Source organism: Sciurus vulgaris, assembly GCF_902686455.1.
Source record: "Sciurus vulgaris genome assembly, chromosome: 8".
Lineage (NCBI taxonomy): Eukaryota > Metazoa > Chordata > Mammalia > Rodentia > Sciuridae > Sciurus > Sciurus vulgaris.
Window position 1 is genome coordinate 116112417 of NC_136468.1, and position 23109 is coordinate 116135525.

General features: G+C 46.2%; 1 protein-coding gene and 1 long non-coding RNA gene across 23 annotated transcripts in view; one reads left to right on the forward strand and one right to left on the reverse strand.

Moving 5' to 3' along the window:
- LOC306668291 (uncharacterized protein) overlaps positions 1-17463 on the reverse strand; it is a 140031-nt gene extending 122568 nt beyond the window's left edge. For 11 of the 22 annotated variants that reach the window (XR_013765815.1, XR_013765818.1, XR_013765819.1 and 8 more), the window contains exon 1: positions 15426-17463. The gene's annotated coding sequence lies outside the window, so the exon portion shown is untranslated. Of the gene's footprint in view, positions 1-2623; positions 2876-5752; positions 6620-6639; positions 6924-7407; positions 7513-15425 lie in introns of those variants that run through there. The other 11 variants (XR_013765816.1, XR_013765817.1, XR_013765833.1 and 8 more) reach the window with 10 other exon arrangements.
- LOC306668296 overlaps positions 1-23109 on the forward strand; it is a 547020-nt gene that overhangs the window by 336422 nt on the left and 187489 nt on the right. The window lies entirely within an intron of this gene.

The window sequence follows — 23109 nt, forward strand, 5'->3', positions numbered from 1 at the left end:
CTATGAAATGCACAGACTGATTTCCTTTCCTTCTTTCTGAGACATGATCTCACTATGCTGCTCGGGCTTGTCCTTGAACTCCTGGGTTCAAGCAATCCTCCTGCCTCAGTCTGCCAAGTAGGCAAACAGGCATGTGCCACCACACCTGGCTTAAGAGTTTTCTTAAATTTAAAAAAGAAAAAAAGCTAGTACTCTTAACATCAAATCGCATCTTTCAAGAGAATCACCATACTTTCTATTAGGACTTTTAAAACAATTCCACAGAAATACCAGATTGTTAATAGAGTTTGAAAATAAAGAAAGATGGGTGAATGATAACAGTCAGCACAAGGGGAGCCCTTGGACCAGTGCTCCAGCCACTCAGACGCAGCCACACTCCTGCCCTGCAGGACACCGAAGCCTCCTCATTCCTCTGGAGAAATATGGCCCAAGTCAGTGGGTTAAAAAGAAACTACAAGTAGAATGGCCCTTGTCTAATTTGGGAAAAGACATTTTGCACCTTATTTGCAATCCCGAATTACCTAGAATCATCATGGGAACAAAGGGTTGTGAGCAGCCGGTCTTAACCACTAGTGCTGGTCCCTCAGCTCATGTTAGAACAGCGCTGGACAGTGGCGGGGCTGGCTGCACAGAGGACCGGCCTCTGCCTGTCAGCACCACCAACGGTTAAATCAGCCAAAGGCTAAGGTAAAGGCACAGGACAAATGACCCAATTTCTCCGCCAAACAGTGGCATGAAAGGGAACAGAAGGGAGGGAAAATGATGGAGAGCACAGATACTTAAGACACACCCTGGCCAAATGTGAGCGGTTTTATTCAAATCAGGATTCAAACATTTATAAAGACATTTTTAGACAATCAAGAAAATCTGGATAAGGACACAGTATTAGATGATATCAGGGAATTATTCATATTTTCATCAGGTATAATGATGACGTAGTAGTTATGTTTAAAAAAGGAAAGTCTTGGGCTGGGGAGGTAGCTCAGTTGGTAAAGTGCTTGCCTTATAAGCAAAGGGCCCTGGGTTTGATCCCCAGCACCAAAAAAAAAAAAAAAAAAAGGAAAGTCTTCAAAGTTAAAGATGCATGCTGAAATATTTCTCAATGAATTAAGAGACCTGAAATCTGCTTGAAATACACCAGAAAATAAGGTGAGAACAGATGGAAAATTATGGCAAGTTAAGAATAATATCAGAAATGAGTGGCAGTACATGGCATTTGTTGGATGATTTCCCTTGTGAATGCTTGGAAGTTTCCATAAGATAAGTTTCTAAGTTTTTGTGGAATTTTTGTTTTGTGCCTATTTTTTTTTTGTTTTGTTTGGTTTGGTTTGGTTTGGTTTGGTTTGGTTTGGTTTTAACTGATCCTGCCTTATTTCTTCTTGAAATAGTTCCTCCTGCACAACTACCTTCATACCTTCAATGAAGGTTGCAGCTGAATGGAGCACAGCTGAGCTAGGAGAGCGGTGTGGAGAAAGGTGAGGCCTAGCAAGCCACGACACAGCCTGGAGGGAGCAGACACTCGCTGTCCACTTCTAACACCAAATAAATCTGACTAATGACACCCAGCTTTTGTCAAATACAACAGGACTCACATTCAAAACCTTCACAGATGAGACGTGCACAATCCCCCACTGAAAACTGACTGGGATCCCGAGTTCACCTCAGAGAAACTGAGTCCTGCGCCCAGACTCAAGCCAAGCTGGGTTTTATTAAGTCAGCCTCTCCTAAGAGTAGCGTGTTTATTCATGTGAGGCAAAATGAACTCTAGCTGGGTGTCCTGGTGCAAGCCTGAAACCCCAGCTACTAGGGAGGCTGAGGAAGGAGGATCACAAATTCAAGGCCAGCCTGGGCAACTTAACAAGATCCAGTTTCAAAACTAAAATAAAAAGGGCTGGGGATGTAATTCAGGGGGAGCACATCCGTGGGTTCAACCCCCTGTACCAAATCCTGGGGCCCCATCTTGTCATTCCAACTACTCAAGAAGGGTCAAAAGTTCCAGGCAATGCAGTGAGGCCACACTAGGCTGCTGGAACACCTAACCGCACTTCAAGGCATGAATGAAAAAGGTGTATTTCAATTCCATACTTTACTGAACCTCCAGGAACTTGGAAACCAGAATCAGAAATATACAAAGGTCCAGGGATGAAATCTAGGACGAGGGTAGCCAGTTCTGAGAAGACTAAAGGTGGAGTGGACATATTTCATAATGACAAAATCATGCTGAAAATATAACATTCACAGGACTAGAGTTGGAAAAAGGGAAAGTCAGGCAAAAGGAACAGGCAGTTCGAAATAGCTGCAGGCCAGAAGGGCCAGGAGCATGGATGGGGCTTCCAAGGAGAGCAGCCGCCACGCAGGGGACGGGTGAAGCAGGACAGTAGGCCAGGCCAAAGGCCTGCACCACCTCACAGCAGAGCCAGAGGCCTGGCAGCTCTCAGGCCTCAGCAACCCACTTCCCCCAGCAGATGGACTGAAGTGGGTGCTCCTAAGACCACAGTAAGGTGAACAAGGCCACGGAGGCCGCCACCTGTCTCCTGTCTGCAGGGCTATTTTATAGATGAAATTGAGCTGAAATGCCCATTTGATCTAAAAGAGACACACATCCAAACAGTTATTTACTTACCTCTAAGTAAGTAAATTCCCTGGGGTTTGGAGGTGGAAGGGGAAGAGTACCAGGAAGGGGACAGGGAGGACAGAGCCATCACCAGCCGTCAGCTTCTCACAGCTCCTCACAGCATGGCTAGTCCCCAGCCCAGTTACCAGGGCACAGAACTAGCTGGTGCTGAGCCTAGAATTGCACCTGATCTCCAGCAAATCCCTTTCTTCTTTCATCCTCTAGTCTTACTGGGAAGGGAAGTGACACCCTTGAAAGAGCCTAAAGAGCCAGAGACACACACAAAATGAAATAGGATAAGGAAAGCAAAAGCAAATTTTGGTAAGTGGATGATATAATCAACAGTTGCACACAAGTAAATAAGTGTTTGGTTAATCAACCTGAAAAAGTAAACCACTTAAATTGTTATTACACTGTTTGCCAACAAAATTTTGCATAATTTATGGAGACCTTAAAAAAATTAGCCAACTTCACCACAGAAGGTCTTTGCTCTTTGCAGAGGCACTGGGTAATTGAAGGATCATAGCAAGTTATTTCTCTTCCATGGAGAGACACAAATCCCTTGCTTGAAAACAGGACTGAAGTTACATTTTAGATGTTTCTACCAAAGCCATTATACCTTCCTCACATTCGAAGTTCATCAGAAAAAAAGAGAAACCCACTGAACACACACATCACTCTAAAGACCAAGGGAGATAACAAAAGGATTCTGCTCTGGAGGAACATGCAAAATAGCTGAAGGGTAACACTCAGGCCCTTTGAGAAGAACAGTACATACTGACAGTAACACTAACAATGCAGCAAGGCTGGGGGTGGAGCCCAGTGGTAGAATGCTTGCCCTGCAGGAGAGGCCCTGGGTTCCACCCCCCCAGCAAAGGGGGAATGTCACAGAGGGAGGAGGAGAAACATGAGGCACCCTTGAGAAGCATCAGGGACAGGGCAAGACAAGATGAAGGAGATCTAAAGAGACCATGGGAAAGGCAAGCATCTGAGGCAAAGAAAAGGGGTGGGGGCAGGAAAGCTGCTGCTGTTGGGCAGACAGGACAGTAAAGAATAAAAGTCAAGGTTCAAATTGGGAAGTGTGCACAATTTGTGAAATAAGGCAAAACAGGTAGGGCTGGAAAGGACTTGATGACAAAGCCAAGGGGTTTAGAAGCAGGTGACAGGCAGCGGGATCCAGCAGCAGAGGACTGCCAGGACAGAAGGTGTGCGCAGCAGCGCAGGAGGACTGGAAAGGCTAAAGATGGGAGGAGGAAAACCAACAAGTAATGTCTGTCCCCCGCCCAGATACCAGCCCAGGCTGAACTCAGATGCTGGTGGCTGGGAGAAAAAGGGACAGCCCTGTGAGACCTGAAGGCACAACTAACACAGTGTGCCTGTGAAGGGACAGAGATGAGAAAAGGGTTTGGGGAGAACAGCAGCACTACCAAAAGAGGAAACTGAGATGGGTGAGGGAGAGAGAAAACGGGAAGAGCGGAGGAGCAAGGTGGCTAAGTCTGCCCACCGGAAACCAGAAAGGGTCCCGGGCAAAGACACGGACAGGAGTCAGTGGAGCCTCTCCTATCCCGTGCCCCAATGTCCTTGGTGGAAAACAGATCCTGGAGGCCAAGCCCTGGCCTCCCCTGTGGACCCTCAGGCCTGCCCTCCTCCCACACAACCCAGCCAGGGAGTCACTGGTCTGGGGTAGGGGCTGCACACGACGATGGCTCAACCCAAGCATCTCAGAATGCTGCTTCCCCTTCCAAACTCCTAGTCTTTTTTTTTTTTTTTTTTTTTTGCGGTGTTGGGGATTGAACCCAGGGCCTTGTACTTGCAAGGCAAGCGCTCAACCAACTGAGCTATATCCCCAGCCTCCAAACTCCTAATCTGTGAGGCATGTCCTGTGCCCACAGAGTCTACCCATCCTACGGGCACAGTCAGCTGGGGTGTCTGCCTGACTCATTTCTCCTCCCCATGCCAGGCAAGTAGCCCTGGGAAATATGTTTGGATGGCACTAGATTTGAAGTCATCTTCAAGGATGAGACCTTTCATGAAATGTTTCGAGATTGACGCTGGGAAAAGCAGTGTGATAAAAAGAACACTACCTCAAGAATCGATCTCTGCCACAACTGCAAGCTGTTCTTCAGGGTCCCGTGTTCCTTCCCAAGAGCAGAGGGGGCAGGTGCTATGTCCAACTGGCCACTGCTCATGTTCCATTTCTGGGCTAACAAAAGTACCTCAAAATGCTGCAAATGCCTACTAGAAACCTCCACTTCATACTTTAACTCAAATGAGTTAATGGAGGGCTGGGGCGGACATGGCACAGTGACTGCCTGGCACACACAGGTCCAATCCCCAGCATCGCAAGCCAAAAAGTTAACGAGACCTTCAACATGACCTTTTAATGCTACTGACCCCAAAACAAATGATAAGTCTCCATAAAATCAACTGAAATGCAATGGACATGTCTGAGCCCTGGTTACCTACTGCAGTAGAACTTTCCACCAGCAGTTTTCTATCCTTGAATCCTAAACTACAACTAAACTCTTGGTTAAAGCAAGCCAAGAGTGCTTATGTTGGTCAGATCCATTTCTCCCAATCTTTCTCCACAGGGACACATAGAAACTGGGACTCCTAATTTATTAGGACCCTAATAAAATCACCTATTACTGAATGCCACCCCCACTTGTCCCTCCTCAGACCCTGCCGTGCAGTGATTTCTGAAGTATTCTTTCTGAGGTTCTCACAAGTGTTTCAGTGACAGCTACGACTCTGTCTCCGCCTGGATTGCAGCCCTCCTTCCTCACCCCGTGAACACTCTTATCACACGACTGCTTCTCCTCAGTCTTCCTCCATGAGAAAAGAGGGAACTGAGTGAATGCTGAGGATGGTAGGCCGCCCAATCACAGTCAGAAGAGGGGCAGCTGCACCAGACAAAAATCCTAACGCCTTGGCAAAGAGTCTGGTTTTGGAAGGAGAAAAGCAGTATATTTTTTGATGCAAGAGGAAATTTAACAACTGCCTAAAATACAAGCAATTTACAAATGGCTTAATTTTTAAAGACTGGGGGCAATTCAAATTTGAATTTTGAATTCTGTAAATTCATGCATGCAATTTGCAAAGCAAACTTCACAATTCTGAAAACAGTAAAGTAAGGGAAATAAGTGCAACTTCTAACGGGGCTGCTATGTTCTGCTTCCTGACCCTGGGGTCAGGAACCTGGTGTGTTCAGTGTGACATTTCCTCAGGGTATGTGATAGTGAGAGCCTTTTCCTGTAGTTATTGTATGTTCCTGAATACATATCATACCCTAATAATAACAGAATAGAAGGCAAGGAATATCATATAGTAACCTACAAGTGACTAGAACCATTTTTCTGTCCAGTAAAATGTTTATTTTTAGCCAAATTTTTAGGCAAGTAACAAAAAAGAAGAAAATGAGACTTCAGTTATCTCATGTGTGAGATTCGACTCAGATTTGTGTTAGGTGAGAAATTCGCGCAGCAGATGCTTAACAACATCCGTGGGACTCCACCCTCCAGCGCCCCTCCTGAGACTACCAGTAGTCACCCACGACCACAGCAGGCCTCCACATACTGGAACCCATGCGCCACATCCCTGTGCCACTTTAACTGAAAAAAAGAAAAACAAAACAAAATTCATAGGAAGTGTTTAGTCAGAATCCCACTTCTGTGTCTTTAAAGGGAGAATTAATGTGAATTCACACATGGTCCTGAGATGTGTTTTTAAAAAACAAAGGTGCAGATTTTCAGAGGCTTATTTTAAAAACATCTTACAGATGATATAGTTCATGAGCATATAAACAGAGTAAGTGAAGCAATGGAAACAATGAACGTTAAGTTTATAGAGCAACAAATTCTAAGACTTAAAAAATAAGAAGCCAAAGAGTAAATGGAAATGTACAGTACTTAGAGCCATAATTAATTCAAAGGGGTGTTTATACACCCTCACTGGTGACTGGTATTTTTGCACCATGATTGTAGTACAATAGCAATCCTCTCACACCTGCAAAACATATGCATACCCATATGTGATAAACCACCACTATACAGAAAAAAATCAGTCTGCATCAACACATCATCCCACATTCTAAAGCTAAAAAGGAACCACAATAAGTCATGATTCTATGCACGCATAGATCAAAAGATACTGAAATACACAAGGGCAGGGGGAGGTAGTTAAGACAATAAAAAAGGCAAAGAATGCCCAAGTGGAACAAGGCGAACCACGCTGGTCTGAGGGTGGAAGCCTCCGTTGCCCTCACCTGCATGGCTGGGCCCCTAAACTGGGTTCCATAAACTCCTCCTTCCTAGAAAGAAAATGCTAGGATTCAATTATTCCAATAATTTTCCCTTGAACAACTTCAACTGGAGACAAATAAAAAATGGTTAACATCTTACTCAGCTCTGGGAAAAACACAAAAAAGCAGGGGGGAAAACACTATGTATCTCAAATTATGGAGTACTCCTCAAAAAGCTGTTTCCAAAGAGTATTTTTATCATGTCCTGCCTTCTGTGTATACTACAATTTTAGAGGCCTGTCTTCAATGGCTGGGAGGCTAAGCACTCTGGCTCAAGGGGCTCCCTGACCTCTCCAGCCTCAAAGAGCAGTGATGCTCTAAGGTTTCCACCCTGCTCAGGCTTCATGCACACATCAAGGAACCCCTTCCAGCATAAGGTCACTCTAGTACCAGCCCATCTGGAGTTTCCTGAAGACACACCTGGGACTCTACTCACCTAACTTAAAGTAAGGAAGGAAAAAGTAAGGATGAAAAATAAATCCAATAAGTCTACCTGTCCTGCTGAGGATAATCATTAAGAATCTTATCTTCGGTTGAATATGGTAAGAGGATATTCAAAAGTGCATAGCTGAGTATCCTCAAGGATCCCAAAGTCTAGCTGTAAAAAAAGAAATTAATAGGATTTTATTTCAGAAAACTGCTCTCTATATTATTGCATTTCTTTTTTCTTTTTTTTTTATTGTAAACAAATGGGATACATGTTGTTTCTCTGTTTGTACATGGCGTAAAGGCATACCATTTGTGTAATCATAAATTTACATAGAGTAATGTTGTTTGATTCATTCTGTTATTTTTTCCCTTCCCCCCACCCCTCCCACCCCTCTTTACCCTCTATACAGTACTTCCTTCCTCCATACTTGCCCCCCTCCCTAACCCTAACTCTAACCCTAACACTAACCCTTCCCTCCCCCCCATTATGTGTCATCCTCCACTTATTAGCGATATCATTCGTCCTTTGGCTTTTTGAGATTGGCTTCTCTCACTTAACATGATATTCTCCAATTTCATCCATTTGCCTGCAAATGCCATAATTTTATCATTCTTTATGGCTGAGTAATATTCCATTGTATATATATACCACAGTTTCTTTATCCACTCATCAATTGAAGGGCATCTAGGTTGGTTCCACAGTCTGTCTATTGTGAATTGAGCAGATATGAACATTGATGTGGCTGTGTCTCTGTAGCATGCTGATTTTAAGTCCTTTGGGTATAGGCCAAGGAGTGGGATAGCTGGGTCAAATGGAGGGTCCATTCCAAGTTTTCTAAGGAATCTCCACACTGCTTTCCAGAGTGGCTGCACTAATTTGCAGCCCCACCAGCAATGTATGAGTGTACCTTTCTCCCCACATCCTCGCCAACACCTGTTGTTGCTCGTATTCTTGATAATCGCCATTCTAATTGGGGTGAGATGGAATCTTAGGGTGGTTTTGATTTGCATTTCTCTTATTACTAGAGATGTTGAACATTTTTCCATATGTTTGTTGATTGCTTGTAGATCTTCTTCTGTGAAGTGTCTATTCATTTCCTTAGCCCATTTGTCGACTGGATTATTTGAATTCTTGGAGTAAAGTTTTTTGAGTTCTTTATAGATTCTGGAGATTAGTGCTCTATCTGAAGTATGCTTGGCAAAGATATTCTCCCACTCTGTAGGCTCTTTCTTCGCATTGCTGATAGTTTCCTTTGCTGAGAGAAAGCTTTTTAGTTTGAATCTATCCCAGTGGTTGATTCTAGCTTTTATTTCTTGTGCTATGGGAGTCCTGTTAAGGAAGTCTGATCCTAGACCAACAAGGTGAAGATTTGGACCTACTTTTTCTTCTATAATCTGCAGGGTCTCTGGTCTGATTCCGAGGTCCTTAATCCATTTTGAGTTTAGTTTCGTGCATGGTGAGAGATATGGGTTTAGTTTCATTCTGTTGCATATGGATTTCCAATCCTCCCAGCACCATTTGTTGAAGAGGCTATCTTTTCTCCATTGCATATTTTTGGCACCTTTGTCTAGTATGAGAAAATTGTATTTATTTGGGTTTGTGTCCTTGTCCTCTATTCTGTACCATTGATCTACCTGTCTATTTTGGTACCAATACCATGCCGTTTTTGTTACTATTGCTTTGTAGTAGAGTTGAAGATCTGGTATTGCAATATCCCCTGTTTCACTCTTCCTGCTAAGGATTGCTTTAGCTATTCTGGGTTTCTTATTCTTCCAGATGAATTTCATAATTGCTTGCTCTATTTCTGTAAGGTACATCATTGGGATTTTAATTGGAATTGCATTGAATTTGTATAGCACTTTAGGTAGTATGGCCATTTTGACAATATTAATTCTTCCTATCCAAGAACATGGAAGATCTTTCCATCTTCTAAGGTGTTCTTTAATTTCTTTCTTTAGTGTTGTATAGTTCTCATTGTAGAGGTCTTTCACCTCTTTTGTGAGATTGATTCCCAAGTATTTTATTTTTTTCGAGGCTATTGTGAATGGGGTAGTTTTCCTAATTTCTCTTTCTGAAGATTCATCACTTATGTATAAAAATGCGTTGGATTTATGGGCATTGATCTTGTAACCTGCTACTTTACTGAATTCACTTATGAGTTCTAAGAGGTTTCTGGTGGAATTTCCAGGTTCCTCTAAATATATAATCATGTCATCAGCGAACAGGGATAGTTTGAGTTCTTCTTTCCCAATTCGTATCCCATTAATTTCTTTGGTTTGTCTAATTGCTCTGGCCAGAGTCTCAAGAACGATGTTGAATAGAAGTGGTGAAAGAGGGCATCCCTGCCTTGTTCCAGTTTTTAGGGGGAATGCTTTCAGTTTTTCACCATTTAGAATGATATTAGCCATGGGCTTAGCATAAATGGCCTCTACAATGTTAAGGAATGTTCCCACTATCCCTATTTTTTCTAGTGTTTTGAGCATGAAGGGGTGCTGTATTTTATCAAATGCTTTTTCTGCATCTATTGAAATAATCATATGATTCTTGACTTTAAGTCTATTAATGTGATGAATTATGTTTATTGATTTCCTGATGTTGAACCAACCTTGCATCCCTGGGATGAAACCAACTTGATCATGGTGCACTATCTTTTTAATATGTTTTTGTATGCGATTTGCTAAAATTTTGTTGAGAATTTTTGCATCGATGATCATTAAGGATATTGGTCTGAAATTTTCTTTCCTTGATGAGTCTCTGTCTGGTTTAGGTATCAGGGTGATATTGGCTTCATAGAATGAGTTTGGGAGGGTTCCCTCCTCTTCTATTTTATGGAATACTTTGAGAAGTATTGGAATGAGCTCTTCTTTAAAGGTTTTGTAGAACTCGGCTGAGAACCCATCTGGTCCCGGACTTCTCTTTGTTGGTAGGCTTTTGATGACTTCTTCTATTTCAGTACTTGAAATTGGTCTATTTAAATTGTGTATGTCCTCCTTGTTCAGTTTAGGCAATTCATATGTCTCTAGAAACCTGTTGATGTCTTCGAAATTTTCTATTTTGTTGGAGTATAGATTTTCAAAATAGCTGCTAATTATGTTTTCTATTTCACTCCTGTCTGTTGTGATATTTCCTTGTTCTTTCCGAATTTTAGTGATTTGGGTTTTCTCTCATCTTCTCTTTGTTAGTGTGGCTAAAGGTTTATCAATTTTGTTTATTTTTTCGAAGAACCAACTATTTATTTTGTCAATTTTTTGTATTGTTTCTTTTGTTTCAATTTCATTGATTTCAGCTCTGAGTTTAACTCTTTCCTGTCTTCTACTACTTTTGGTGCTGTTCTCTTCTTTTTCTAGGGCTTTGAGCTGTAGTGTTAGGTCGTTTATTTGTTGAGTTTTACTTCTTTTATTAAATGTGCTCCATGAAATAAATTTCCCTCTAAGTACTGCTTTCATAGTGTCCCAGAGATTTTGATATGATGTTTCTTTGTTCTCATTTACCTCTAAGAATTTTTTAATTTCCTTCCTAATATCTTCTGTTATCCATTCATCATATAATAGCATATTGTTTAATCTCCAGATGTTGGAATAGTTTCTGTGTTTTACTCTTTCATTTATTTCTAACTTCAATCCATTATGATCTGATAGAATACATGCTAGTGTCTCTATCTTCTTGTATTTGCTAACATTAGCTTTGTGGCATAATATATGGTGTATTTTAGAGAAGGATCCATGTGCTGCTGAGAAGAAAGTGTATTCGCTCTTGGTTGGGTGGTATATTCTATAAATGTCCGTTAAGTCTAAATTATTGATTGTGTTATTGAGATCTATGGTTTCTTTGTTCAATTTTTGTCTGGAAGATCTGTCCAGTGGTGAGAGAGGCGTGTTAAAATCACCTAGTATTATTGTGTTATGGTCTATTTGGTTTCTGAAATTGAGAAGGATTTGTTTGACATACATGGATGAGCCACTGTTTGGGGCATAGATGTTTATGATTGTTATATCTTGCTGATTTATGCTTCCCTTAAGCAGTATGAAATGACCTTCTTTATCCCTTCTGACTAACTTTGGCTTGAAGTCCACATTATCTGAAATGAGGATGGATACTCCAGCTTTTTTGCTTAGTCCATGTGCATGGTATGTTTTTCCCCATCCTTTCACCTTTAGTCTATGGGTATCTTTTTCTATGAGGTGAGTCTCTTGCAGGCAACATATTGTTGGATCTTTCTTTTTAATCCAATCTGCCAGTCTATGTCTTTTGATTGATGAATTCAGGCCATTAACATTCAGGGTTATTATAGAGATATGATTTGGTTTCCCGGTCATTTGGTTCATTTTTAAAATTTTATTTATTTATTTGTTTGACACAACTTGTTTCCTCCTTTATTTGACAATTCCTTTAGGATAATTCCTCCCTTTGCTGATTTGCTTCTTTGTTTTTCATCTCTTCCTCATGGAATATTTTGCTGAGAATGTTCTGTAATGCTGGCTTTCTTTTTGTAAATTCTTTTAGCTTTTGTTTATCATGGAAGGATTTTATTTCATCGTCAAATTTGAAGGTAAGTTTTGCTGGGTATAAGATTCTTGGTTGGCATCCATTTTCTTTCCAGGCTTGAAAAATGTTGTTCCAGGCCCTTCTGGCTTTTAGGGTCTGGATTGAAAAATCTGCTGATATCCGTATTGGTTTCCCCCTGAATGTAATTTGGTTCTTTTCTCTCACAGCCTTTAAAATTCTGTCTTTATTTTGTATGTTCGGTATTTTCATTATAATGTGCCTTGATGTGGGTCTGTTGTAATTTTGTGTATTTGGAGTCCTATAAGCCTCTTGAACTTGATTTTCCATTTCATTCTTCAGATTTGGGAAATTTTCTGATATTATTTCATTGAATAGGTTGTTCATTCCTTTGGCTTGTTACTCTAGGCCTTCCTCAATCCCAATAATTCTTAAATTTGGCCTTTTCATGATATCCCATAGTTCTTGTAGATTCTGTTCATGATTTCTTACCATCTTCTCTGTTTGTTCAACTTTGTTTTCAAGGTTAAATATTTTGTCTTCAATGTCTGAGGTTCTGTCTTCCAGGTGTTCTATCCTATTGGATATGCTTTCTATGGAGTTCTTAATTTGGTTTATTGTTTCCTTCATGTCAAGGATTTCTGTTTGGTTTTTTTTCAATATCTCTAACTCTTTATTGAAATGATCTTTTGCTTCCTGTATTTGCTCTTTTAACTGTCGATTGGTGCGATCAATCAATGCTTGCATTTGCTCTTTCATCTCATCATTCAGTGCGTGCATTTGCTGTTTCATCTCATCGTTTGCTTCTCTGATCATTTTAATTATGTACATTCTGAACTCCTTTTCTGTCATTTCTTCTGCCATGCTGTCACTGGGTTTTATTGATGTAACATCTAGATTTGTTTGTAGCATTTTCTTTCCTTGTTTTCTCATATTGTTCAGGTATCAGAGGACCGCTGAGATATTGCAGATTTCCTCTATTGACTTACAATGTCCCTGAAGATTTCTATATATATCCCCCCTTAGCCTTCAGTAGGCTGAAGTCTTGGAGGAAGTTGATAATGCAGTGCTCCACAAGGAAGCTGCCTCTCTACAAGTGGTGGCCTTCAGGTGGGGTATAATCCCTGCTAGTGGGCAGAGGTGACTCCACTTGTTGACCAATGGTCATCCAAAGGGGACCTAGGCTGTGGGCTGAGGCAAGGCCTGTTTGGGCCTGAGTCTCTGGTTTTACCGTCCTTGTGGTGAAACCTCACCCAGCAGGGAAGACTCACCCGGTGGGGAGGTCTCGCTGGTCAGTTCCCTCCTAGAGGTTCCCCTCAATTTACAGCTACCACCTGGGCTGGGCTGCCTTCCTCTGCAAAGTTCCCAGGGGCCCGGCCCTACCTCCTGGGCCTGGGAGCCTCACCCTTTGCAGATGACTCTCCTTAGGCTGCCCTTCCTCAGAGAATCTGCCCGCAGGCCTGGAACCTTCGCTCCGCCCTAAGCCTGTCTCTGTGCGGCTCTTCCACCAAGAAGCCTCCTAGATCCTGGGACCCTGCTCTGCACCTAATTGCCTGGCTATGCCGCCCCTCCTCTGAGCAGCCACCTGGGGCCCTGTACAATCGCTCTGAATCCTAGAGACCCGCCACACGCCTCTTCCTCCAGACAGCCGCCCAGTTTTCCGGTGCGGTCACTAGGAGTCCAGGAAACTCACTGCGTGCCTCCACCTCCACCAACCACCTGTAGCCCTGGGCAATCAATCACTCCGAGTCGAAGTGACCCTCCCCGTTCCTCCTCCTTCTCCAGATAACCCCCGGGGTGTTCAGGAGCGGTCGCTCTGAGTGGCTCTGAGTCCACGTGACCCGCAGCACGGGTCCTCTGGGCAACCGCCCGGAGCTCTGGTGCGGCCACTCAAGACCAAGCGTCCCACCACGCTTCTCCTCCAGGCAGCCCCCCTGTGTTCAGGAGCTGTCACTTTAAGTCCAAACAACTCACCACTCGCCTTCTCCTCTGAGCAGCCGCCTGGAGCGCTAATGCAGTCACTGCGAGTCCAAACGACCCGCTGCGCTCCTCCTCCTCCTCCTCCTACTCCTCTGGGCAGGCCCCGGGGTTCAGAAGTGGTCTGAGTCCAAACAGCTCGCCACGCAGCCCCTTCTCTGGCAACCGCCTGTAGCTCTGGTGTAGTCACCCCGAATCCAAGCGGGGCTGCGCTCCTCTTCCTCCTCCTCATCCTCAGGGCAGGCCCCGGTGTTCAGAAGCGTCGTTCTGAGTCCAAACATCTGCCGCGCAGCTTCTCCTCTGGCAACCGCCTGTAGCTCTGGTGCAGTCACTCCAAATCCAAGTGGCCACGTTCCTCCTCCTCCTCCTCAGGGCAGGCCCCAGTGTCCTGAGTCCACACAGCTCTCCTTGCCACTCTTCCCCTGGGCAGCCGATGGAGCCCGGTTGCTCCGAGTCCCAGCGCTGTGCCAAGCGGCCTCCTTTACGGCGCTCCCAGCTGTCCGAGTTCACTGCTCCAGCGGGGGGAGGGGTGTCTCGCCGGCAGCTCTACTTCACAAAGTTTCCTGCTCCGGGACCACCGTCCCATCCGGGATGCCTCCCCAAGGGGTGAGAGTCACCCGGCTGCTTTGAGTTGGTCCCAAGCGTCTCAATATCTCCTCTTTTGAATCCTGAGTCCTGGAGCAACATGAAATGCAGCCACCCTCTAGGCCGCCATCTTGAAACCCCCCTATTATTGCATTTCTACAATGTTTACGTTACCTTAAACAGGTCTGGAACTTCCTCTGGTACGTTTATTTGGCATATCTCTCAGAAGGAGCAGGTTATGCTGGAAAAGCCATCTGATTGAAGGAAAACTGCTAGGGAATAACTCTGGGTGACCTCCAGCAAGTCATTTGCCCTCCCTAATTCCATCTCTGTAAAACGAGGTTTGGGAAAGATTATCTCGAAACACACCCAGCTCTAAAATTATAATAATCGGAGTCAAACTCTGAGTTCTCCAAACTCGACTCCAAGTCTACATTCATCTTGATCCTGGAGCTGACGCGTCCAGGTGCGCGGGAATCTCATTCTATTTACTTTTGCAAACCTTACAATGCTGGTGCACAGTAGGAATCTAATAAGCTTTTAAATTTTTAATTGGGAAAATTAACTTTTCGGTATCTCCCAGACAAGAGGACGCCTACCGGGAGAAAACGGATGGGTAGGGGATGCAAGACAAGCGTGATGCTCGTTTAAGAAACCGTACATCCATCCACCCACGGGGATCCCCCAGCCTGCAGAGCCCGAAGTGACTACCCGGAAGGACCCGCAACTCGCCGATTCCCTGAACCACGCCATGTGCCAGCTGGGGTGCCCGGCGCGGGCGTCCAGGACCGGCGGCCTCAGTTGCATGACAACTGGCGTGGCCGGGGCCAGAGGAGCCCCGCGGGTCCCGGACCGCAGGACCGCGGCCGCAGCTCTGCTCCCACAGGAGCGGCTCGGGACGGGGCCGGGCGGCCCTCCGGCTCCGCTGGGAGCCGACGGGCGGGCGGTAAGTGGCCGGAGCGTCCCGGGACCGCCCGGGGGCGCGCTCAGAGCCTGCCGCGGGGCCGCGCACCTACCTCTTGTCAGAAAATCCGGCCCGGAGCGCGGAACTGCGGGAGGAGCTCATGCCGGCGGCTCCGCTGTGCCGTCACAGTTGCAGTGCTCGGCGGCCACCGCTCAACCGCCGGTTCCGGTAACGGGGCTGGGCGCAGCTAGGGTGGCGGTGAGGGCTTGGGCGGTTGCTACGGCGACGGCGAGGGCGGGGCCGGGTGCGGAAAGGGGCGCGCGTGCGCAGACTCGTCCTGGGCGGGGCGGGCGGAGGTTGCTAGAGTGGGGTGACAACCGGGCCGGGACCGGACTGCGCAAGCGCGCATTCGGGTCCGAGAGCGTGGGAGGAGTTCGAGAAGACGTCCATCCTGACGCAAGGCGGGTCTCGCCGGAGGCCCTGTGGCCCGCCCAGTTTGCGTCCCGAGGCGGGGCTGGGAGAGGGGCGGGGCTCCGCCTATAGCGGCGTGGCTTGAGTCGTGAAGAGGCTTTGAGCAACGCTGGAAGCTCGGGATCCCTGGAGCTCCGCGGAGCTGCACTGGCAGATCTGTGAACGGTGAGAATAGGTTGGGTCTCCTTCGTTGCTGCTGCCCGGGCTAGCGCCTGCCTCTGAAGTTCTTCCTGGTCTTCCTCATTTTTTTTTTGGCTGCCCAGAGCAGCAGGCACCCGACGGTGCCCTGACCACATTCTCGCTGGTTATGGACAGGATGCCAACACCAGTTCTGGGGAGGGGCTGGGTGGAACCCAGAAGCAGCCCTGTCAACAGCCCTACATCTCTAGTGTCAGGCCGTGGGATGGAGCTAAGACAAGCAAGGAGCGTCATCAGTGGATTGCTAGACAGGTCTCTCTTGGCAGCAAGAGCACAGCCGCCCCAGCTCTGGTTCTAAAACTTAAGTGCAACACATTGAGAGATGCAAGGGTCCGGAAAAGGGGCTAATGACTACGAAAGGATGTCTGGCACGTCCACCCACACAGAAAAGTGACTGTATGAGCACCATGCATTTTCTCCATCAATGTCACTGTTGTTTAGATAACATTAGTCACCTGGGTGGCTGCATTTGGGGCTGCCTTTGCACGGAACAGTTTTGGAATTTCCTTCAGGGCCTGTTTACCAGCTTCACAAGTAAATAATTTTTTACGTGATCACACTTTATTTTTCAACTCATACCGTCATTTTTCAACTCAATCACCCACTTGACTCACTACACTCAGTCTGAACGGATTTTGCTTGTGTGTAGAAATCACATCCATGAGCAAAAGATGCTTTGAAAGAGGCAGCTCTCTAGCAATGTAGGTCAATGGTAGAGTGCTTGCCTGGCATGTGGTGAGGCCCTGGGTTAGATCCCAGCACTACAGAAAAGGAAGGAAGGAAGAAAAATATTGCTGGAAAAGACTGTTCAGTTACAGTGAGTCTCCTGGTTGTAGCAAACAGCTATTGAAATGATCTTACCAAAATGCCAATCTGATCTGATGAACCTCTAGATGTAATCATCAATTTATGAGAAATTGAGAACAGAAAAACACGTGAAATGGGAAACACCATGGGAAATGATCCCGTTAGTTTTCTGTCGCTGTGACAAAATACCTGAGAAAATCAACTTAAAAGGAAGAAAAGTTTATTTTGGTTCATGGTTTCAGACGTTTCAGTTCATGGTCAGTTGGTTCTGTTATTTGGGGGTCTATGACAAGGCAGAATAGCATAATAGGAGCATGTGATGGAGCAAAGCTGCTCATCTCAAGGTGACCAGGAAGAAAGAAGAAAGGGTCAGGGTCCCAATACTTCATGGGCACACCCCCAGTGACCTGACTTCTTCCACTGGGTGCCTCCTCCTAAAGGTTTTGCCACCTTCTTACATTGCCATGAGCTGGTGACCACGCCTTCAGCACGTGAGCCTTGAGAGGGTGGAGGGTAGGGGGGCACATTCCAGATCCAAACCATTGCAGATCCAAGAAGTAAAGACCTGGGGATTCAAAGCAGACATTCATCATCAATGAATTCTAAAGGGAAAATGAGAAAGTCCAACCTATGTATTAAAAGAACTTGGGGAGACCATTGAGCCATACACTTAGGTTCATATTCTCTTTTTTCTATGTATCTTATCCCTTCAATTAAAAAATTAAATGCCATTCGAAATACATATATTAGGAAATCATGATGAATTTTGAGGTGGGATAATGGAATTATGCCTGGTGTTTTTAAAGAAGCTGGAGGTGGAACTCAGTGGTACAGTACTTCCCCAGCATGTGCAGGACCCTGGGTTTGATCCCCAGTGCCCCAAATAAATAAGGAAATAATCCTTTTCCCCAGGCATGGTGGCACACACCTGTAATCCCAGCAACTCCTGAGGGTGAGGCAGGAGAATCACAAGTTCAAGGCTAGCCTCAGCACCTTAGCAAGACCCTGTCTCAAAATAAAAATGGCCAGTGAGGTGGCTCGGGGTAGAGCACCCTGGGTCCAGTCCCCAGCAGCAGCAGCAGCACCGCCACCACCACCACCACCACCATCCTCTTTCAGGAACACACACTGAAATATTTGCGGGTGAAATAATACAATATATGGAATTAGCTTCAAAATAATCCATATGGAGAAAGGGAAAGCCAAGCACAGATGGAATAAGATGGTCCTGAAGTGATCATCGTTGACTAGGCTATCCTGTCCACTTTTAAATATGTTTGAAATTATCCATACAAAGAGGTTTTGAACAAAAAGACAGTCTATCAACCACCAGGATGCAAATCAAGCTGTAATTATAAAAGCTATTTAAAAATGTCTCAAGCAGTACTGGTATTATTAAGATAGATGAGTAAATTGCTAAGCTAAATAAGTTGAAGGGAACAATGCCTGCCTAGACGTACACTTTACGGTACTGCGTGTGTTTGTGTTTGTGTTGGGGAGGGGGGGATGGCTGGGGACAGAGCCCAGGGACTGGAACCTACATGCTAAGTAAGCTGCACTCCTGGCCCATTTGATCGTTTGAGAGCCAGTTTTGTTGGGCTTACATCAAAAACGTACAAGAAATGCTACAGCTCAACATGCCCCAGAGTGAGACCACATGCTCTGGTCCTATGCCTTTCTCAGGTGCACAGCTCCTACATGGTAGCTCCATGTGAGGCATGGAGATGGCCGTGGTGAGACTGGGCATGTAAGCTCAGTTGGTAGAGTGCCTGCCTCGCGTGCTCCAGGCCCTGGGTTCAATCCCTAGCACAAAAAAAAAAAAAAAAAAAAAGATGGCCACAGTGTGGAGGGAGAGGGGACGTGCTCTGGGATCACAAACCTGCCAGTGATCAAAAACCCAAAGTAAAAGTGTCCTGATGAGATAGAAGTTTAGGTCCCTCTCATGTGAATGAAGTCCAGGGCTGATAAGTGGCCCCCAGGATCATTGTCGACTGCCAGTTCCCCTGAAAACCACCAGGGTAACCTGCTGACAACCAAAGCTAGGTCCTGGAACCAACTGCAGTAGAAGAGGGGGCCACCTAAGCAGTCCCCTGAGGACACTGTGTGGGGTGAGGGACCCAGGCAGTGTTGACAGGTGTAGAGGTCTTGGCTCGAGTGTCCAAATCAGATCTCTCAGTGCTGGGATCTAACAGGATTAGGCCCAGTTTTGATGTGATGTTTAGGCCTGGTGGACACACCAAGTCTTGAAAATTTGAGTCTTGATGGATAAACTTCAGTTGTTTGATAAGTGAGCTGTTTGCCTAGGAGAACAATATGTCCCGCTGAGGTGGGGTTATTGGCCAAGATGAGCAAACTTTTGTTAGAATAAATTCTTTCTCATAAATTTCCTGAAGCAAACATTGAAACTAGTTATTGGTTTACAGTCAAATCTTGCTGAACAAGAATTTTTATGGATCACAGAGTAAATTGTGTTGACTCAGGAGGTCTTGGATCTCAGTCCTGATAGTTGACCTATGTGGATGTAGGTGTCTCATCCCTCACCCTGGGTACTCAAGTTCCTTCTGTCCCCCTGCTTTGCTTTTACTACAGAGTATGGTCCACCTTGAGAGAGCCAGTAGGAGCAAGGACTGGCATCAAACCTCTGGCGCACGCTGCACATCCCCCTTACATCCCACTGGCCAGAACTTGGTCACATGGGCACACGTAACTGCAAGAAAGGCTAAGAAATGGAACCTGTTTATATACCCAGCTAAAAGTGGCCACATTCCCAGCTAAAAGTGATGGGCTTTGTAACCAAGAAAAAATCAGAGGGTGGCGGTTGCATGCTCTCTTATGAAGGGTGTAATCAAAGTGCAGTGTGGAGGCTGGGGACGCAACTCATGGCACCATGCTTGCCTGGCATAGGCAATGGGTTAGCATACGTGAGACCCCGGCTCCAACCCCAGAAAAACATGCACCCACGATGCAGTGTGAATGTGTGTTTGAAATTTTTCAATATAAAAGGAGGGATAGATACACCATCAGATTAAGTGCTATAAATGGGAAATGGAGACACTGCCATGGAGCAAGTGCCTGGGGAGCTGAGGAAGACCTCAGGGAGGAGAAACAGCAGGACGGGGATACATCCAAGGACAAAACAAAGTCACTGGTGGGTGTGCTGTATCCCCAGGATTGTGTGTGCAAGTGTGCACACTGATGCAGAGAAAGGCAAGGGCAAAATTCTCAAGAACTCCAATAAAGGTTGGGGCTGGGAGCAGTGTTATAGGTGTTAATTCCAGGAACTTGGGAGGCTGAGGCAGGAGGATCTCAAGTTCAAGGCTAGCCTCAGCAACTTAGCAAGACCCTGTCTCAAAATAAAAAATGAAAAAAACTGGGGATGTGAATCAGTGGTAAAGTACCCCTGGGCCCATCCCCAGTATCAACAAATTACCATTGATAATAACAAAGAGCTGGGACCTGGGCGAGAGCCAGGAAGGATAAGGATACACACCTGGAGAGGTGGAAGGAGAGCAGGAGAGAGTGGCAACATCCTGGTCACCAAGAGAAAGTTCAAAGCTGCGTGGAGTCAACAGAGCCAAAGGCCAGGATTTGGCAGTCAGAGAGTCAATGGTGTCCTACTGGACACAAACTCATCAGGTTTCAGGGACAGAGGCAGACTGCAGAGAATAGAATGGACGCCAGGAAGTGAGTGTGCAGACTCAAGCAATGTTAGGAAACACAGCATTCTCTACAAAAAGAGAACCAGGAGGGGAGGAGGCAAGGAGGAGGGAGGAGAAGAACTCTAAGAATCCTTTGCAGGTGTCGCCCTGTGCCTCTCTCTAATACCTGGCTCCTAGTGTCATCCACGGGCTGAAAAGCTGTGGGAGTCCCCCACCTAACCTGTGAATCACATCAAGTACTGCCCAGAGGACGGGCTATGTCTTCCCAGGGACCCAGCACTGCGCTCCTGTCTGTGGGGACGCTCTTCTCCTCCTTTCTCTGAAGTTCTATTCCTAAATACTTCAAGCGTGCCCCTCGCTCCATGAGCATTTTCATTAGCTGACTCCTTTTCTGTGCGTGGTCACCTCCTCCCTGGCAGATGGAAGCCTTGATGGATGTGACATAAAGGTCCCACTTGTCAGGTGCCATGGGTCGGAGCCAGGACTCCACAGCCAGGCACTCTGGCTCTTTCCAGCTGCTCAGCTGAGTCCCCATCCGAACCTGAGTCTGAAGCTGTCATTTCCTTTAGTCCTGCTGGCTGACATCAGATGCAGGATCAACAGCTTGCACACACCTGAGTGGGCACTATCATCAGCAGACAGGAAGCACTGTGGCACCTTCCCCAACAGGATTAGCCTAAGGTGGGGACCAATCATTGGCTTCTGGGTCACATCTTCTCCACCCCTCTTCACTCAGTGTTGGGAGACATCTCAAGGAAAGCCCAAAGCTGGCAGTGCCAGAGGCCTGGGGTAGAGACCAGGTGAGGGCCACTGCAGGAAGACAGGCAGCAAGTGAGATCTTAACTAGGGTTTTGGGCTCCAGAGCTCACACCCTCTTCACCACTGTAGCTGAAATGATGATACTGAGAGCAAGTTCAGCTACTTAGGGGGCTGACAAGAGGCCCAGGATCCCTTCTTATTCCCCGGTGTCCCTGCACACCCTGGCATTGTGTTTCCACATGTCACTCAAGGGCATGTCCAAACCCACTTCTGGAAGTGGCCACTTTCCCACTTGGTGGTAAGAGTTGAGACAGACTTGCAGAGTCTCCTGACATGGGCCATCTGGCAAGGTTTCCAGCCCTTGAGAATGTAGGTTACCCTACAGGCACCATTTCCTAATTGAGTCCTGCCAGTGGCTTGAGCTAATACATTGCATTGTTCCCAAGTTGGGAAAACTTCTGGCCAAGAAGTCAGGTCTTTAAAAGTTATCGCCCAGCCTCATCTGTTTCTAAAATCCCTCCTTTCAGTCTGGAAGGGCCAAGTTGCCTGGAATGTGACTGTTTTCTCTGCCCAAGTCTCCCCTCTTTCGGGGCATTCTCCACGCTGCTGGCGGAATTTTCTTTCAAAAACACAGATGAACTCTCCCTCCCTTGCTCAAAATGACATTAACTACAGACTGAAATGTAAGCTTCAAAGCCTGCCTGCCATTCAAGGTCTCTGTAAATCTGGTCCCGGCTGTCATTTGTGCAGGATGATCTGGCTGTCTTCTCCACTCTGTTCATTTATTCCTCTCTTGCCAATGCAGCGAGCTCAGTTTCAGCACCCTAGTTGATTCAGACACCATGGGGGGCACTGGAGTCTAGAAAGGCATGCTACTTAGGATAGACAGTTGAGACATCCAGCAGCTGCTCTTGCTTCCCTCGCTGCAGCCTTTTCCGAGGCCTCTGCCTGTGGGTCTGTGCTGCAGAGTGGGTCCGTCTCCTGCAGGGACTTGTAAGTGGCTTGGGTTCTGAGACCATGGCCACTCATTTCCTTCTACTGTCCGTAGCACCTAGTGTTTTCCTGGACCCTATTAAACAGCAGTAGGATTGAACTGAAGGAGCCTTCAATTAGGCCTGTGTTCTGAATGCATTGAACACACTTCCCTGCTGCAGGGACAGAGCAGGAGTGGCCCAAGCCATGATGCTCCATAGCTCTTCTCCTTACATCACCAAGCAAGGACATCAAGCCTAGGGACGTGGCTGGGCCTAGGCCAGGGGTTTCCGCAGTGGGAAATGCAACTTGCCTTTGATGAGATTTGAGCTGACAGAGAGGACAACCCCAGGACTTTGAGCTTCCGGATCAGAGGAATGCAGTCAGCCGCCATGTTTCTTCCCAGCTTGTTCATTTTCCAACCTTAGCCCTCACCTCACTCCTCCAAGGCAACTGTGTAGCACTTTCTTTCTTCCAAGTGCCAGATCTGGACTAGGGGGTTGCAAACCCAGCTCAAGGCCCAGGGCTGCGTGGCTGCTGGTCACACAGCTGGAGATGGGCTGGACTTGCTGGTTTTAACTGGCTGGGAGGAAGGAATGGAGTTCTCACAGGGACAGATCAGAGGGGGAACTGGCTAAGAATAAAAAACAGGCTATCCAAAATCCAGTTAGTTAAAGAATTTCCCCAAGGTCAGCTTCAGTGCTGTGGTTGGAGACTGGATGGCACAGGACACACAGGAAAGGGTCATCAGAGGCCAGAGCTTGCCCCCCCTTGACATGGGTAGAGGGAGGATCGCTCAGACCCCAAATTCTCCCAGTTTCAGTTGCATTTTTTATTTGAGTGCATCTCAGGACCAGTAGTCCCACAGATCTGCCCCAGGAAATTTCTGTACACACACAGTGTGATTCCTGGCTCAGAATCTCGTGTCTG